Here is an 18,978-nt window from a genome sequence, read left to right on the forward strand (position 1 = left end):
AAGTAAGAACTCTGTAATCTGTTGAATGAATGAATGAACAAACTGCATTGCCCAATGTCTAACATGCAAATGGTAGAACCAGGATTTGAACCTAGTATCTCTTTCCAATATACCATCATGTGAGCACCTAAATAAATAAATAAATAAATAAATATTTATGATTAATTAATTATTAGTTGCTCTTTAGGATATTAAAGGATTGTCTACCAGTGACTCAGTTGCTCCAAACTGCCTTGGAAGTCCTTCAAGATGTACCATAAACTGCCTTTTAAGGGACCAAAGAAAATGTTCTAAAATGTCTTAAATTCAAAGAAAATAAAAATTCTGTCCTATAAAAAAACATATATAGGCACTGTACTCAAAAATAAAACCATCAAAGTCAAATAAGTGTATCCTTGTTAAGTCCCTCTGGCCTCATAGCAGGCCAAAAGTATTTCTGTCGTTCCATTTTTAACAAACCCTCAGGAAGGTCCAAGGTGGAAGCTAGCTCATATCATATTGCCTCTGAAATTTCCCTAGAGTAGTTCATAACCCCGAGCACCCAGGAATCTCTATATACCCCATCACCCCTGGCTGACTAGGAAACAAGTTGAGCTCCCCTTTACTACCAAGTTGCTTGTTCCTGCTTCTCTTGACTTTTCTCAAACACTTTTGTGATGTATGAATGTGGGGAGGCCTGAAGGCCTTTGCCAGAGCGCATCCCCATCCTGCAGGGGCATAAGAACCCACACGCTGCTGGCCCTACCACCATACCCAGCCCTGTGGTTCCAAACAAATTTTAGAGACTGACATTGAGCAACAAGAAGCTATTGCAAGGTTATAAACAAAATAGTGATCAGACTGATGTCTGAAATGTTCCAACTATACCCTTATAATTGTTATTATCATTATCATTACTATTATTGTTAGTATTATTACCTCTACAATAATGTGTTCTCAGGCACATTCTCCCCAGAATGGGACAGAAGGCACAATTACAGCTGGTATAACATGAAACAATGTTGAGGAGGCGTGTAAAAATGTATTTAGAAGCTGAAACAAGTATCTTTCATGCCTGTCATGAAGGGAAAATGACTGGCAACTGTTGCTTTAGACTACAATATTCTACTGCACTGACAAAATTAAAAAGTATTTGTTGCAGGCCTACTGTGTGCAAAGCATCACACCAGAGGCTGCTGCATCTCTATATATAATGAAATGAAGAGATTTGTTGGCTTCTCAGGCAAAAATCTCTGGAGAAATTTTGGGGAAATCATAACCATTGTTTAATATTCTTGAGCCTTTCTGCTTCAATTTTTCTAAGACATGGCACACTCAAAATACTTAAATAGAAAGAATCTTCTGCTATGTTTTGCAAAGAATATACTTTTTCCAGTGACCAAAATATTAGTATCTGCTTTCTATGCTATTGTCTTTTAAGTATCAAGGTATTTGAGAAATTCAATTATTGATAAAAACTTTGGAGAGCACATACTGAGAAATAAAAGACAACTGGTTAATTTTAAAGGGTTATCGTATGAAAGTTTGAACCATACCTGCTCCCAAGCTATCCCTAGACCAAATATGCCTATGCCTTTAAGTCATATGATCTCTCTTCTTTGAATAAAGATGTCAACTGCTGTGCTCGCTTCGGCAGCACATATACTAAAATTGGAACGATACAGAGAAGATTAGCATGGCCCCTGCGCAAGGATGACACGCAAATTCGTGAAGCGTTCCATATTTTTAACATGGACGGGACTGGAAGAGATTATGCTGAGTGAAATAAGTCAAGCAGAGAGAGTCAATTATCATATGGTTTCACTTATTTGTGGATCATAACAAATAGCATGGAGGACAAGGGGAGATGGAGAGGAGAAGGGAGTTGAGGGAAATTGGAAGGGGAGGTGAACCATGAGAGACTATGGACTCTGAAAAACGATCTGAGAATTTTGAAGGGGTGGGGGGTGGGAGGTTGGGGGCACCAGGTGGTGGGTATTGTAGAGGGCACGGATTGCATGGAGCACTGGGTGTGGTGCAAAAATAATGAATACTGTTATGCTGAAAAAAATAAAAAAATTTAAAAAAAAAAAAAAAAAGATGTCAACTGCTTACACTCAATCACCCTTCATGAAAAGTAACACAAATACCATCGTACCATGTAATGGAAGTTGCAATACAATGAAATATATTATATTTTTCATTTACATTCCCACTGTGTCTCTTTAAGGATATACCCTCATCAACTCCAGTGGATTTCGGCACTGCTCAACTCTGTAACAGCAACACAGTTAGAAACCAACTCTTACAATGGCCACAGACACAGTTCATTCATTTAATAAGCAATTACTGAGCTTATGTGCAGGATATTGCTCTAGGTGCTATGAATTCAAGCAAAGATGATGTGGAGACAAGCAGGTAGCAGATAAATACAATCAGTGTGGTATGTGTTATGATCAAAGAAGTGTACCTAATTGGGCTTTCCTGGTCACTGGTATAAGGTAACCAGTTGAAAAATCATGCTAAGCTCATCCACACTAAGCTAATTAAAAGGAAAAATTAGCTCATCGGGCTGCTCCAGTCAATGGCCAATCTTTTTCTGATTTCAACCCCATGGACAGTTCCTATGGGAGATACCATGAACAGTAAATACCCTCTTCACCCAAACGACCTATAATCTAATTAAGGCAATAGATACACATTTAAAATGATGCTCCAGCAACAGAAAACTTGGGATGAAGTCCTAGACTTGCCACTTACTAACTATGTGATTTGGGACAAGTTGGTAGCATCTCAAAGCCTCAAGCTTATTGTATAATGGGTAATAGTATATACTTCATGTGACTGCAATAAAGATGCAATGAAATAGTGCAACCAAAACACTAAGTCCAAGCCTGAGAACTCAGAAACCATTAGCTATTACAAAAATATCATTAACATAATTAATCTTAAGTTGAGTGCTCAAATACTCAAAAGAACCAACAGTCGGTTTCAAATGTGGTTGTTTAAAAAAGATTTAGCAGAAACACTAAGATTTGAGCTCCAACTTAGAGGCATCACAAAAAAAAGATGATCCATGATGGAGCAAACCACAGTAAGGAAACTCAAGATGATGACAGTTTCTCCAGCAGGTAATGAGAAGACAATATGAGCAGAGCTTGTGTAAGGAAGTGAAGGAAAACAGAACTTGAAAGGCAAACTGGTGCCAGATGACAAGAGGCTTTCAGTGCCCGACAAACAAGTTTGAGCTTTGTCCTGTTCTTGATGGCGACTGAAAGGTTCTGCCGAGAAAAGTAAAATGACCAAAGCAGTGCTTTCTAAGACTAAGTGAAAAAGTTGGGGGTAGGGGGTAAACAAATCAGTTAGAATGGATTGTAACAGTCTTGCTGCTTGGCAATAAGGACATACTTTGCAGAGGTGTCAGAGGAGAAAGTTGGAGACTGGAAGCATTTTGAAATGAGAAGAAAAAAAAAAAAGATACATTTACTGAATGCCAAGTATTAGTCACAGTCCTGCTCTAAAAAAGGTTGTCAAGCCATACTTTCCCAAGGAGTAGTTAAGTCTCTAAATTAAAGTTATGAAATTCCAGAGATATGTTGATTCTTCCAGGTATTTTAATGACTGAGAAGGGTACCTTTCTTGCTCACTATAAGCATTAAATCCATGTTGGTGCTCATAATAATGTGATCTGCATTTGTTACACCCATTCTGCTAGCAACATTATTCACAACAGCCAAAAGGAAAATAATCCAAACGTCCACCAATGATTAGGTAAACAAAATGTGATATTCACATACAATAGATTATTATTCAGTTTTAAGAAGGGCTGAAATTCTGAAACATGTTACAATATGGATGAAACTTGAAGACATTAAATTAAATGAAATAAGCCAGAGACGAAAGGACAAATACACTATGATTTCACTTATATGACCTACCACAAATAGTCAAACTCACAGAGACAGAAAGTAGAATGGTGGTCGCCAGTACCAAAATGAGAAAACGTAATAGTGGGAATCTGATGCCCTGAGAAGCAGGATGTTCACTCAAAACAAGATGAAGGCCTGCTAAGTCCTTTAGCCTAGCTGCCCAACCAAAAAAGACCAACTCTCTCCCCAGGTCAGACATCATTAGATAGGATGTCCAGCTTGAAAAATAAAAAGGAAAAAAGCCAACTGGATCACCCCCATCAGAATGATAATGATAGCCCAATGGTGCATGCCTCTCTGCTTTTAACATGCCCTGGTCTGACACTAAAGGAGGGGGGAGGGGGAAGCCATTTTACCAAAGTAACCCCTTACCTTGGCTCCTTTAAAGAAAGGAAACTTGAGGAAGGAAAAGTAACTTGCTGAGATGTCTCTGTGCCCTTAATGCCACAGCCATGACAAATGCTCTAGAGACAAACTGAGTGAGCTTTGAGGGACGAGAATTACTTAATATATTTCTAAATTTAAATTTCCCAAGTAATACAAATGTAGTGAACTGAAGGGGCACCTACACTCCCAATGAGTTTGGCAGCAATGTCCACAACAGCCAAACTATGGAAAGAGCCTAGATGTCCATCGACAGATGAATGGATAAAGAAGATGTGGTACAATAGAATACTACTCAGCCATCAAAGAAAATGAAATTTTGCCATTTGCAACAACATAGATGGGAACTAGAGGGTATTATGTTAAGCAAAATAACTCAATCAGAGAATGGCAATTATATGATCTTACTGATATGTAGAATTTAAGAAACAAGGCAAAGGATCATAAGGGAAGAGAGGGAAAAAATGAAACAAGACAAAACCAGAGAGGGAGACAAAACATAAGACTCCTAATCTCAGGAAACAAACTGAGGGTTGCTGGGGGGTAAGGTTGCTTGTGTACCTGGGTGATGGACGTTAAGGAGGGCACATGACGTAATGAGCACTGGCTATTATAGAAGACTAATGAATCACAGTACCTCTGAATCACTGTACCTCTGAAACCAATAATACCTTATATGTTAATTAATTTAAATTAAATTAAAAGATAATAAAATTAAAAATAATTTTTAAATAATAATAAAATTTCCCAAGTAGTTTACTGTTTTCAGCACTATGCTAGATGGAATGCAGATATTGGAAAAGTTTAAGATACGGTCCTTGCCTTTTAAGATCATATAACTTACTCAAGAAGACAAGAATCATACAGTGATATAATAATGAACATTATGAGACAGAATATAATTAGGTGCTAAATTGTGTAGTACAGATTATAAGTACTCCAGGAGGTCATAAAAATGTCTAATGTCCTATAGAAATGAATAATGGGACAGGAAATCTTTACTCACTGCCCACTTGTAGGAGCAAGCAGAGAAACCTATAAAATGAAATGAAGGCTTTTAAAATATCTATTATATTTTAATTTTATGTGCAATATACCTCCTCTACCAAACAGTCCTTTTCTTAACTTTTTTTTTCCAAATTTGCTTTTTTCTCAGCCTGTTTACAAGTTTCACCATTTGAAAGAATGTGTAAATTACCGTGAAACAGTGGTATTCAATGAAAAATTAGTAAATTCAGGCTTCATAAAAATAAACCTTTTATTGAAAGCCTGACTTGTTCAAAGCCAAGAAGAAATAGCTATATGAATTCCCCTCCTTCCCACATGAGGGCTAATGAGATCCAAGGACAATTTTATTCATTTAGCTTCAGAATTCAGACCATCTGTTTTAAAATGGGAATTTCACATCCCTCTGCATGACACAGATCAAAACAGACAGGGATTTTGTTTCTATAAGGACTCAAACTGTGAGTGTGTATCTTTTTGTTCTGGCCAACCTCACACGTTAAAAGTTGCGTGGCTATGTAGCGTAAGCAGTGAGCTGAAGAAGCAAGGCATTAAATTCTATTTCCTAGGCTGCCAGTGACTATAATCTCTCCTCACTTTCTTCATCCCTTCTTCCTGAGTAGCAATCAAATATATTCTACTCCATCAGAACTGAGTAAATAGAGGGTTATCTGGTATTTCGCCTCACCTATCAGCACCATGTGAATACTGGCACACCTTGCAGGTAGTTGGGGTAATACACCGCTGCATAACAATACTTTGTGGTTTAAAACCACCATTTTGTTTCACTCATGGTTTTGTAGATCAGAAATTTAGGAAGGCTCAGCTTGGTGGTTCATCCCACCTACCTGGTGCCAGCTGGTAGCTGAGGCCAGAGGATCAATATTCAAGAAGGTTCTCTCACTTAACTGCCTTGTAAAGCTGTGGTTCTTCATGCTTACTTGTGTGCACAAGTGCATGCACCTGTGTGCTGTCTCCCCCCACCCCCAGCTCTCTCTCAACAGATGGTGTATCATCCTCCAGGAAGAGTGACAACTAGAGCAAGGCAAGAAAAGGTGCCTTGGCCACAACATTTAAGGAGGCAAGTTCCCAAGTGCAGCCTCTGTACTTGTTCAACCCTAAGATTGAATGCTTCCTTAAAATGAAAGCTTCCAAAGTGCAAAATTTATAAACTTTTCTTCCCATTATTCCTGGAACACCATAACAACCTTCTAATTAATATCACCCCCTCTAAACTTCATCTTCAGTTCAGTACATTGAAGCATATTGCTCGTTAGCGGACCTTCCTACAATAACTCTCATTAGTACCCTTGCTTAAAGTTTCCAGTGGTCCCCCTGGCTTATAAATAAAACCCCTACTCTTTAACCTATCATTAAAGTGTTCCCTGATTTGGTGCCATCTCACTTGTTGTTGGTTGAACTGTATTCCCCCCCCCAAAATATATTCAAATCCTACCCCTCCCATACGTAAATGTGACCTTATTTGGAAGTAGGGCCATTACAGACGTAAGAAAGATGAGGTCTGGATCGTTGGGCTTGTACCCAGTGACTGCTGTCTTTATATGAAAAAAGAAAGAGATCTAGACACAAAGGCACAGAGGAGACACAGGAAAGTAGGCCATATGAAAATACAAAAAGAAAAGGAGTGATGCATCCACAAGCCAAAGAATGCCAAAGACTTCCACGAGCCATCAAAGCTAGGAAGAAGCCAGGAAGGAATCTTCCCTGGAGCCTTCAGAAGGAAAATGGCCCTGCCAAAACTTGATTTCAGACTTCTGGCGCCTTGACCATAACACAACAAATTTCTGCTGTTTTAGGCTACAAAGTTTATGTTAACTTATTATGGTAGACCTAGGAAATTTGTTCAATTCTACCCCCAGTGCTTCCTAACATGCCCCTTTATTTAGGCAGGTTTCTTCCCTGTCACTAATCTGCCAATCAATTACTACATCTGTCTCTGTCCTTAACCTCCATTAAAAGGACAAAGCAGAGCAGCGTACACACTTATATATTGTAGCTGACTTATAGCTGGCATCTTCTGGTACTCTGCCAGGCAGGGATACTGGTCCCAAACCTGAGTCAGAGCACATTTGGCATAGAGTTGCACACATGGGTTAACTTTAAAAAAAAATGTTGAGAGGATATTAAGTTTTCTTAATAAATGCTTAAAGTCAGAAGTAAAACAATTCTATCCCTGTCATGTTCTCTGTCCATCAAAAAGGAAAAGAAAATGTTTAAGTGAGAACTAATTTATAGAAAGAGATCATGCAAAGCTATAGAAGCCCTCCCTTGGCTATTTACCTCTTAGCTGTCAAAAATGTATGAATTACAGTGATTTTAATCACCTGGACCAAAAATGACTTACAAGTGGTAATTCAATAATCTGGAGCTTAAGCAAGGTTGCCCTCATTATTGTTCCCATTTCAGTTGTTGGAGAAAGTGTATTAAAACCTCCTCAAGGAAGTAGGGATATCATTTATCCTTTTTCAAAAAATGACCTTACATGGTAACATGAGCAAAATAAATACAATTCTTTTTAATATGGTAGGGAAAGGACATCTTATAAGCACATAGTGATAACTCAGTTGTGAATAAAATTCATGCCAGAGATTGGAGGGATAGTATCAGGAATGTAGGAAGTGATCGCCGGGCTGTATCCTGTTTTAGTCAGTTACACCTGGAGCCCTGAATACCCCTGGTGGGTACCACATCTATAAGGGAAGCAGAAAACCTGGAAGGTATTCAGGTGAGAAAGCAAGATGGAAAAGAGGCTTGAGGAAAAGTAGCAGAATGCAGTGGTGCTTAAAATGAAGGGTATATATATATATGGTAAAGAATCAAACTTAGTTTTTGTGCCCCAAAGTGTAACGCTAATGCAAACAAATGAAAATTATAAGAGGACAAATTTTGAACTGTCATAAAACAAACTCCTAAAAATCAATTTACTAATTATGAATAGTCCCTGGAAATGTTCATGCAAAGATATGTAACTTTTCACAATAGTAACTTATTTATCTTTATGGCCCTAGCGCATACCACAATTACTTCCATGTAGTAAGTGACTAACACACATTTGATAAAGAGAAATTCCCATGGTCTCATCTAAACCTAGGATTCCAGTATTTTAGGATTCTAAAGAAGCTCAACCATGAGTCAGTCACTAGTAGGTCACATAGTCATAAGTTTCCTTATGTTGGATATGAATTCCTCAGTAAAATAAAAAAGAATCCCAAACACCTGTTAAGAATATTTTTGGTAGTACCATGCAGTAATTAAGTGTAAAATGTGAAACACTTAACAAATTCAAAGATACAAATAAATTATTTACATAAACACTTACCCTCTTATTCAAGAAAAAAGTGACCTGCAATTTGTCAAATCTTAAGCACAGACATTACCCTCAGTGTTTTCAAAGTCATTCCAAAACATTTATTGAATATTAACTGTGTGCCAGGCATGTCTAATACTTTCAAACAATTTAGTGAGGTAAGTATTAATATCTTCCCTTGAAGGCCAAGGGAGTTATGTAAGTTGTCCAAGTTCAGGCTGCTACTAGTCCCTATAAAGCATTTGTGCAAATTTTTAAAAAGCAAGGTACCTCTTTCTCAAGACATTTTACTTCCATTTGTCAGAAAATGTGTCACAATGTATGAATTTTACTAGAGCAAGAAACTTTACTGTCCCCTGCCATAAAACTAGCACATAAATATTCAAATTGATCATATCTATTATATAAATAGTGTACATTTTGGATAGGTTTCTTTGTGCAGTATGCAATCTACTCAACAGTAAATGACAATTCTGTATGAGCTCTGATAAATGAAGCACAAGGAATATTACCCCAAAGTACTCCATTAACTCTCAACCTAAATGAGAATGATCAAGAACTCACATGAATTAAATAACCCTCCGGCTGCATAGGACTACTGTCTCCTTTCGGCATTGTTTCATTCTCAAAGCACTCATAAAATGTATTTACGTGGATGTAAACCCACTGAATACATAGAAAGCAACTAATGCTGAATGGATAGTTTCTCAGAGAGACCACCATCAGCATCTTCCAGACAAGAACTGCTTCTCCAAAGCCTATTTTTACCTAAGAGGCAAACTGGAAAATATTCTTAAGATTAGTATAAAATAGGGATGTCTGAGTGACTCAGTCAGCTAAGCATCTGCCTTTGGTTCAGGTCACGATCCCAGGGTCCTGGGGTTAATGCTGGCATTGGGCTCCTTGCTCAGCAGGGAGTCTGCTGCTCCCCCTGCTTGTGCTCCCTCAATCTCTCTCTCCAACAAATAAATAAAATCTTTTAAAAATACATACCTAAAAAAAGATCAGTACAAAATAACTGCTCTCACATCAACAAACAGTCTAAACCTACAGATCTTAATTATTACAAAAATTACTTGAATTAGATTTCACTAAGATATCAAGTGCCTCAGACCAATATTCAGGCAAGTTCTAGAAGGAAGATATTTAGATAACAAAGGCTCTTATGAAAAGATTTTGCCTTTTTCTAGGGAAAGATATCTCACAGTATGAAATGGCCTGAATACCCAATGAAAACAAAAATTCCTCAGAAAAAGCAGTGTGTGTTTATATGGTGTTTTATTTTCCAAACCACGCTTTTTGGGTCTCTATCGGGTTTTGTGTTACACACTGAGAACACAGTGATGATCAAATTCAGACCATGTGCTCCCCTCATTCCAGCAGGCACAATTAATGTAAAAAAGGAGTGTGATATGTGCTACCATAGAAATCTAGATAAAGTGTGATAGGCCCACTTGTTCTGTTCTCCGTACATGATTTCTTAGAATTTAGGTAAACAAAGCTTATAAAAATATAAGTAAGATTTAACATTCACTTAAAAACACTAATCACTACCATCATACCTGGCACACAGTAAACATGTAATAGACGTGGAATGAATAAATAGATGGACTTCCTAGCTAACATATTAGAGTCAATGGTAAGCAAACATCCACATCAATTATAAAAGAAGTGTTCATGAATACAAAATATTTTTAAATAGCCAGAAGCCTAAGGCAATTTGAATTGAGAAAGGAGGCCATTTAAATACAAACCCCATACTGACCGGCTTAAAACATACATAAATTATTTGTGAGGTCTCTTAGGGCTATTTAATGATATATTTTCAGCACCTCCGTAGCACATTTATTTTTATTTGCGAAGTCATGTGGACCCCCCCCCCCCCACCCCCCAAATCCCAACCAGATCTATCACTCTGGCTTTGGCAAGAGTAATCAATTATAAGGAGCTCTAATAATTCCCATTGTTTTCAGCCACCCAGAGAAGATCTGGGTTTAAAAGCAAAGAAAGGCAGAGGAGGATTTCCTGGTGTCCAGAGGGTATCAATATTTCCGAATTTCAACTTTTCAAGTGGATAATGAGAGATGCAGGTTTGTAGCTTCAACAATTTTAACCACCGTTTACTAACCAAGCCTCTCCTGAGATATTTTACCGAAACAGAAACAAAACGCTACAGACAGTACTCACTTTTTCTTCTAGTTCTGTGCTTTAAAGTTTTTTTGTTTTTGTTTTTGTTTTTTTAACCTCGTCTCACATTCTAGTATAAATAACCCGAGGATGGGAAGGCGGTCTGTGCCGGTCTGTCTCACGAGCACCTGCCCAGCATCATACCTCAATGAAGCATTTCTAAAATGCTCTGGGGTGACTGTCCTAGACAGTAAGCCATCTCACACAGGAAACTCAGAAGTTGGCCTAAATACTCTTAGGCAATGTCTGATGAGAATAGTCACAAAACTCTAGAATTCAAAGAGGACTTAGCACAGTTTAAATACGGTTGTCAGCGATTTTTTTTTTTTTTTTTAAGTCTGTGAGCTTCTTCCACCCTAATTCCCACCACCACTTAACCAGAAAAGAGTTCCCAAGTTTCTACAAGGAGTCTATGGAACTGTAGAAGAGGAAGAAAGGAGGTCCTAACCAAAGTGCAAACTCACACCCTTGCTGCAGCGTCGCGGTGCGCCTGCGCCCTTGGCCTTTGCCGCTTCCGGTTCCCTCTCGCCCCTGCGCCTCCTTGGTTGGCGCTTGCGCAGAGGACCCGGCCCAGGGGCCTCAATGGGCCCCTGCAGAACTCCAGTTGTCTAAAGCCCCTGAGAGAATAATGGGACACGTCACCATCACCGATGCTGGAAAGAGACATTTGTGTCTTGCTTTGTTCTTTTCTTAAGCTCCAAATTAGGCTTCATATATCCCGTATGGACTTTTATTCCTAAATTTTGGCCCAACTCCTCAGGCTTGACCTACTGGCCTCCAAAATATGAGGCAGTTGCATTGCCTCTCTACCTCCTTGTAACTATAGTAATCGGTTATGTACTCTTAATTAGAATAAACACGAGTAATTATTCACTCAGTTCCATTCATAGAATCACAGATAACTATGCTAAAAATCAACAATAGACGAGACACCAGAGAGAGGCCACCCAGCATCAAGAGATAGTCCTATTAGTCATTTGTGTAGCGGAAGAATTATGCACCAAAATGAATAGTATGTCGCCTAACACCAAGCATGTATTATAAGTTTTTGACATAATAATTTTAACCGTAATTATTTTGACCATGTCTCTTATTAATACCCGGTATGGAAATGTGTGTGCATGTGTAATATATATATATATATATATGTATATATATATATATATACATATATATAAAACTTCTCTTAGATTAAGTCCCATTCATATTATAAATGTTCTCAAATATTAGTCATTAACAGGCAGAATAAATAAAATATTGCATTACCATTGGGAAATGTATGTAACTACCCCATACCACACTTGCAAAGAAGATCCATTCCTCAGTAACTCGATGAAATTTTGGAACAAAAAAAAAAATTTTTTGGAACCATTTATGCTTACAGTTTTGTTTTATATTGGTACTCAATACAGTTCATGTAGAACAATTAAATAGGAGCAGACAATTTGAATTGCACAATTAAGGTGGCAAAAAGCAGGTTCCAAAATACTGAGAACTTTGTATACTGAAAGACTGATAAGTTAGTTCTTGATTCAAAAAGAGAAATAACTAAGTTTGAATTCCTTTTTGAAAAATAGATATTATGTTTGCTCTCTAGGTCTGATGAATAAACACACGTTTCTACCATATCTTCAGAAGGTGTGTATGTGCAGGTTTTGTAAGGAACTGCATAGACAGAAACATTAAAAATCCGTATATATTAGCAACAGAAGAAAATCATAAAAGAGGTGCAGACCTTTCTGCCTATCGGTCCTCTCCCCACGCTATAATAAAAGCACATTTTAGGGCGCCTGAGTGGTGCAGTCGATTAAGCCTTCATCTCTTGGTTTTGGCTCAGGTTGTGATCTCTGGGTTGTGGGATCCAGCCCCACACAGGACTCTGCACTCAGTGTGGAGTCTGCTACATTTTCACTCTCCCTTTCCCTCTGCCCCTCCCATTGCACTCTGGCTTGCAGTGTCTCTCTCTCTCTCTCTCAAATAAATAAGTAAATCTTTTTAAAAAAGGGAAAAAAGCACCAAATTTTTTTTTTTTTTACAAATCATTAAACGAGAGGTTTCCTCAGTACTTATAGGGTGGAATTTTTGTGTTCCTCTAGCTTTTTTCATTAAAAAAGTGTCTCACTACCCCCACAAGTTTGAATACAAATAAATATTCCTAATACTTCCTTCCAGGTCTATAGAAATTTCCCCCAACTTCACTCCTCTCCTCTATTGAAATCAAATGTACATCTGGTTTACACAGACACAGCATAGTGCTAGGCAACTAGTAAATACTCACATTCATTCAACAGATATTTATTGTAAATATACGCCAACATTGTATTAAGTGCTGGTGTACTAAGAAGTACAAAAATACATAAAAAATAGCCAGCACTCCTGATTTGTAATTTAAACAAATAAAATGAATACAAATACAAATAAAATTGAACAGTAAAGAGGAGAAGGAATGGAATGGGATGGAATGGAATAAAATGCTAAAATGAAAAGGAATAGGAAAATTATTTTTTACTTTTGTCTTCTTACATAATTATCATGCCTCTAATACTATAAAAAGCTTAAGGACATAGTCTATCCTATTTTTTGTAATATCTTTAACACCTGCCACAGTTGAGAATATAATTTAAGTGAGTAAATAAATAAATAAATAGTAACACAAGAGAAACAGAAAATGCTATGAACACTAAAAAAAACCACTGTGAATAAACTACTCAAGCATTAAAGAATCAGCTTATTAATTGTTACTGAAATAAATTATGTAAATGTTTTCTCCAATTCTTATTTCTTGAAATCCATCATTTATGCCTTTGAAGTGGGGACTGAGGTTTTAGAAGTGACATTCTTATTGATCTTTAGGGCAAAAACTAAATCTTTCAAGAGTAGTTCAGGCTGGATTGTTCAGTTTATCCTAACAGAATGTAATTTTGTATGTAAGTATGCATGTAGTTTTCTAAATATTAAAATATTCTTTTTAATCATATTCCTCATGGAGAAATTGTCTGAACAAAAACCAAATGCTGAAGCAAGGCCCCAAGCTTCTAAGCTGTTTTTACTGAGTGAGAGGGGATCCTGACACCTTATTACCCAATTCTACTGGAAACCCTGGCATGCAGGAATTAGCAGCCCATGGGCTCTACAGGTCTGAAACTTTGAACAGGTTTGAAACATGGAACAGAGTGCCAGAGGTCTGAAACCTGACTTTAAAAAAAAGAAAAAAGGGGTTACATAAAACCCCATGCTCAAACACGCACATCTGACTTCCACCCAGGATATAGCCCTGACCTCTTTAGAAATTGCAGAGTAAGCCAAGAAATCAGCTCCAAGGATTATGTGCTCTGCTTTGCTTCAGGAGCCCCAATTTACATCCTAATGGTTCTGAGGAGTTTCCAAGACCAAACCTAAGAACAAAAGGCAAGAGACCTGAAGGCTCACAAGTGACGCATGCTGGCTACTCTGGACACAGGCCAGTTTGTACCCCACTCTCTGAGGAATGCAAACGGTATGTTCAGGATTGAACTGCTTTCTCCTTGTTGTACATAAATTATTCATTACCCCCTCCTTTTGCACATTTTGTCCTCTATCTTCTCTGTGTTCACCCTGCTTTCACTTTTCCAGTTTTTCTCTAAGCTACCTCAATTGCCTTGGGCTCTGCTCCCCTCAGAAACTTAAATAGAAAACCAGATTTATTAACTAAAAAACGGAATCAAAAATTTATTTTCAACATATGAGAGAGCAGGGGGAAAAAAAGCTGTTTTGTGATGTCTTTGATACTCAACTTTTCAGAAAGCAGTTGCTTAAATTACTGTTTTAAATCTTTGAACTATGTGTCCTAACATTCAGTGATTGCACGCTAACATTGCACTAAGACATAGAATGTTACGGAAACTCATTTCTGTAAGTCAGTGCCTCCACATGAACAGCAGGGGGCAATAGCATACCAAGAATGGTGGAACCAGTCCCAGGCTCTCAGAAACACTGTTGAATTGCTGCACCGGGTCTTGTGCACAACCTCACGATGATCTCAGCTCTGATGAAATCTTTTGTTTTGTGTCCTATCTTACAATGCACTGTTCAGCCTTCTATATGAGTTGTGACTTATTCAGACAGCATTTCGCTGTGACAGTTTAGCTTAAGAAAAAGAAAAGTGAAAGAGAAAGAAAAAGAGGAAAGAGGAAAGGGAAAATTAAAATGCGGCCAACTGAAACACATAGACAAGGAAGAAGTAATCTTACATGTACTTAAAGTTTGTCCCTTCTGTGTTCCCATCCACTTGAATCCTGAACACTGTTTTTCTGGACTACTATAATTCCCCACTTCCCTCACCCCATACCACACACCCATTTCATTCTACCACCTCTGCCATACAGTTTTCTGTTAAAACAACAGATGTCTTTATAAAAAGGGAAAAAAAACAAAAACCTGTTTTAAGCCAAATACTTGACTTTTGAAAAGAATTCAAAAAACTCCTATGTCATGTTCTGGCCTTTAGTCAAGCTACCCAGTATAGAATTTTAATGTTTTTATGCTTTCTGAACATTTTTAGTCAAGATACATTACACTGATACGTTTCAATAAAAATTCTTTCCCTGTAAATTCATACCTTCAGATAAATTGTGAAAAGCCATAGTTGTGAAGTGATAATTGATGTGTTTGGGGGTGGAAACTAAAATATTAGAGATTTTTAAAAGATTTTATTTATTTATTTGAAAGAGAGACAGTGAGAGCAGGGAGAGGAGGAGGAAGAGAGGCAGAGGGAGAACCAGACTCCCTGCTGAGCAGAGAGCCCTACATGGGGCTTGATCCCAGAACCCCAGGATCATGACCTAAGCCAAAGGCAGATGTTTTACTGAGCCATCCAGGTGGCCCATAAAATATTAGAGATATTAAAATTATACTCAAGGATTATTCCCATTACACTAGGCAGGTGTTTAGTAATCTAGTTCTCAAAGTCAGCGGGGATGAAAGTACTTTCATGCATAAATTGAGTTGTACCCCAAAATATAATTCTCACAAGCCTGGCTTCCTTTTCTACCTAGGCTGGAATACCCAGAGTTATGAACGTATTCCTATAGAGTTATTGAGTTATGACCGCGGACTGGCAGCAGTAATATTATTTTAACATCTTGCATGAAAATTCCTCTCGGAGGGGTTGTCTTGTTACCTCCCTGACTGACAGGGCCCTATCTGATCCTCTTTGATTTGTCCCCTCTGGCCTATCTCCTACGTCCTGCATACCCCACTCTAGCCTCCCCAACCTCTTTGCTGTTCTGGGAAAATATACCAGGTAGTCCTGTGCCTGGGGGCCTTTGCTCCAGCTGTTCTCTCTCATCAGGATAAATCTTAACGTCACTTATCCAAATGACTCATTCCTTCAACAAGTTCAAGAGTTTGTGCAAAAGTCACCTTTCCAATGAGGCCTTCCCTGACCACCTATTTAAAATGGAATATTGCCCTCACCCCTTCTCCTTTATTTTCCTCAAGAGCACTTAGCATCATCAAGTATGCTATATGTTACATATATAAATAAAATATGAGATGAGATATCTGAGACCAAACACATCAACCATTAGAGGGCTTGCCTCTGCTATTAGAAGGACAAAGGAAGTTGGTTGATTCCAAAACAATACCCAACTCTACACTTCACTTAAAAGACAAAGACATGCCTAAAATAAAATAATTCAGAAATGCTAATGAAGAAAGGATGGTGCGCAAAGGTCTACCAAGAAAATGCAAATAAAAAGAAAGAACCGCAATTTTGAAATCCAAATAACTAGAGTTCAGTCCAAAAACCATGACTGAAACAAAGAGCACCTGATGATGCTAAAGGCTACAATTCACAGTGAAAATAAAATATTTATGAAAGATATGCAACAAATAATACAGCAGCTTCTTTCATATAGCAGAAACTACAAGAGATTCAAAGAAAATAGAAATACATAAATAACAGCAAACTTGAGTACACTTCTCTTAGTCCAAGACAAAAAAAAATAATTTACAATAATTGACTCTTCACATATAATAAACACACGTGTACCTAAAATAATTAAAGAAAAACACAAATATTATGCATCAACAATACCATAAAAGTAAAAATTCAATTTATCCAAAGGATACAAAAATGCAGATTCAAAGGGGTACATGTTCCCCAATGTTTATAGCGGCATTATCATATACACATATAAAAAACTCAGCCATCAAAAAATGAGATCTTTCCATTTCAATGACGTGGATGGAGCTAGAGTGCATTTTTTTAAAAGACTTTATTTATATTTATTTATTTATTTGACAGAGAAAAAGCAAGAGAGCACAAGTAAGGGGAGCAGCAGAGGGAGGGGGAGAAACAGATAACCCTGCTGAGCCGATGCAGGGCTCAATCTCAGAACCCTGGGATCATGACCTGAGCTGAAGGCAGACACTCAAACTCAGAACCCTGAGATCATGACCTGAGCTGAAGGCAAACCACTGAGCCACCAAGATGCCCCAAGAGCTAAAGTGTATTGTGCTAAAGTGAAATAAATCAGTAAGAAAAAGACAAACACCATACAATCTCACTCTTACGTGGAATTTAAGAAAGCAAATGAACATATGGGAAGGAGGAAAAGGAAAAAAAAAATACCATAAGAGACTCTTAACAATGGAGAACAAACTGAGAATTGATGGAGGGAGGTGGGTGGGGGATGGACTAGATGGGTGATGAGTATTAAAGAGGACACTTGTGATGAGCACTGGGTATTGCATGTAAGTGATGAATCACTGAATTCTACTCCCTAAACCAACATTGCACTGTATGTTCACTAACTAAAATTTAAATTAAAAAAAAAAATCCATCACTATCTTGAAATTTTAAATTTTTCTACTAAACATAGCCTGGCTGAAAGGGAAATACCAATTGATACTGAGAATTTTTAGAAAAAAAAAAAAATAATGAAGGGGCGCGTGGGTGGCTCAGTCCTTTGGGCGTCTACCTTTGGCTCCCGTCATGATTTCAGGGTCTTAGGATCCAACTCCATGTCCTGCTCCCTGCTCAGTGGGGAGTCTGCTTCTCCCTCTCCCTCTGCCCCTCCACCTGCTTGCGCACTCTCTCCTCTTTCTCTCTCTCAAATAAACAAATAAAATCTTTTTAAAAAATAATGAAAATATGGCATCAGAGTCTGCAAGATAATGCTGACTATTTATAATAAATTCATAGACTTAAATATTTATATCAATAAAAATGAGACAAATAAATGAGTGAGACATCACACTCAAAAAGTTAGAAATACTTAAGTCTTGTTTTGGGGTTTGTTTTTTTTCTAATTTGTATTTAATTTGTTTTTTTAATTAACCTAGATTAGAAAACAACCTGAAAAAAACTAAACCTAGTTGCATTAAACTACGTTTAGCACTTTTATAATTAGCTATAATATTGGTACTGTTATTTTGAAACTATATATTATAGGGAAAAGTAAGTAATTTTGTTAATATTATTAGGTACCATGTGTTTCAGCAGAAAAGTGATGTAATATAAAATCAAATCAGTTAAGTAAAAACTTCTATAATGTTTCATTAGAATTGGAAATCAGCACAAATTTATGATTTATTTTTATCTTTCTTTGAAAGATATATATTCTAGATTTTGCATTGTAAAGTCTGAAAAGTAACAACAAGCTGTTTAGCCATGAACATCCTTAAGTGCATGGATCATGGTTACCAAATAGGATTTCCATGGAAAGTAATGAGGACTCCTTTGACAAACTGCTGATTTTGGTCTAGGACAGTAAATGCTCCAATATGACACTGGGACTCTTACAGCATCAGAAAGCAAGGAAGCTATTAAAACATTTGTGGTTGTCAAATGAAGTTAGGAGCCAAAGATGGGCAATTTGAGCTCTAAAATGAATAATCACTGCAATTACATAAAAATGAAAATAGAGTTTCCAATAGAATCAATGGAAAACTCCTAGAAGCAACAGGATTTTCAATACAGTAGCAAGATGTAAAATGACATATAAAAATCAATATCTTAGTATACTTAAGCAATAAGCAGTTATAGGGAAAAATAGAAGAGCTGACCTCGTATACAGCAATGACAAAAAAAAATACTGTAGGAATAAATTGAACAAGAAATGGGCAAACCCTCTATGAGAAAAACTTCAAAGACTTCCTAAAAGACACAAAGCTGGGATGCGA

General features: G+C 37.4%; 1 non-coding gene across 1 annotated transcript; it reads left to right on the top strand.

Moving 5' to 3' along the window:
• Positions 1-1,620: 1,620 nt before the first annotated feature.
• LOC125089562 (U6 spliceosomal RNA) lies at positions 1,621-1,727 on the top strand. The gene has a single exon (XR_007123975.1). It is a non-coding gene; the product is annotated as a U6 spliceosomal RNA (small nuclear RNA).
• The last annotated feature ends 17,251 nt before the right edge of the window (positions 1,728-18,978 follow it).

The sequence above is a fragment of the Lutra lutra genome, chromosome 1, assembly GCF_902655055.1.
Source record: "Lutra lutra chromosome 1, mLutLut1.2, whole genome shotgun sequence".
Lineage (NCBI taxonomy): Eukaryota > Metazoa > Chordata > Mammalia > Carnivora > Mustelidae > Lutra > Lutra lutra.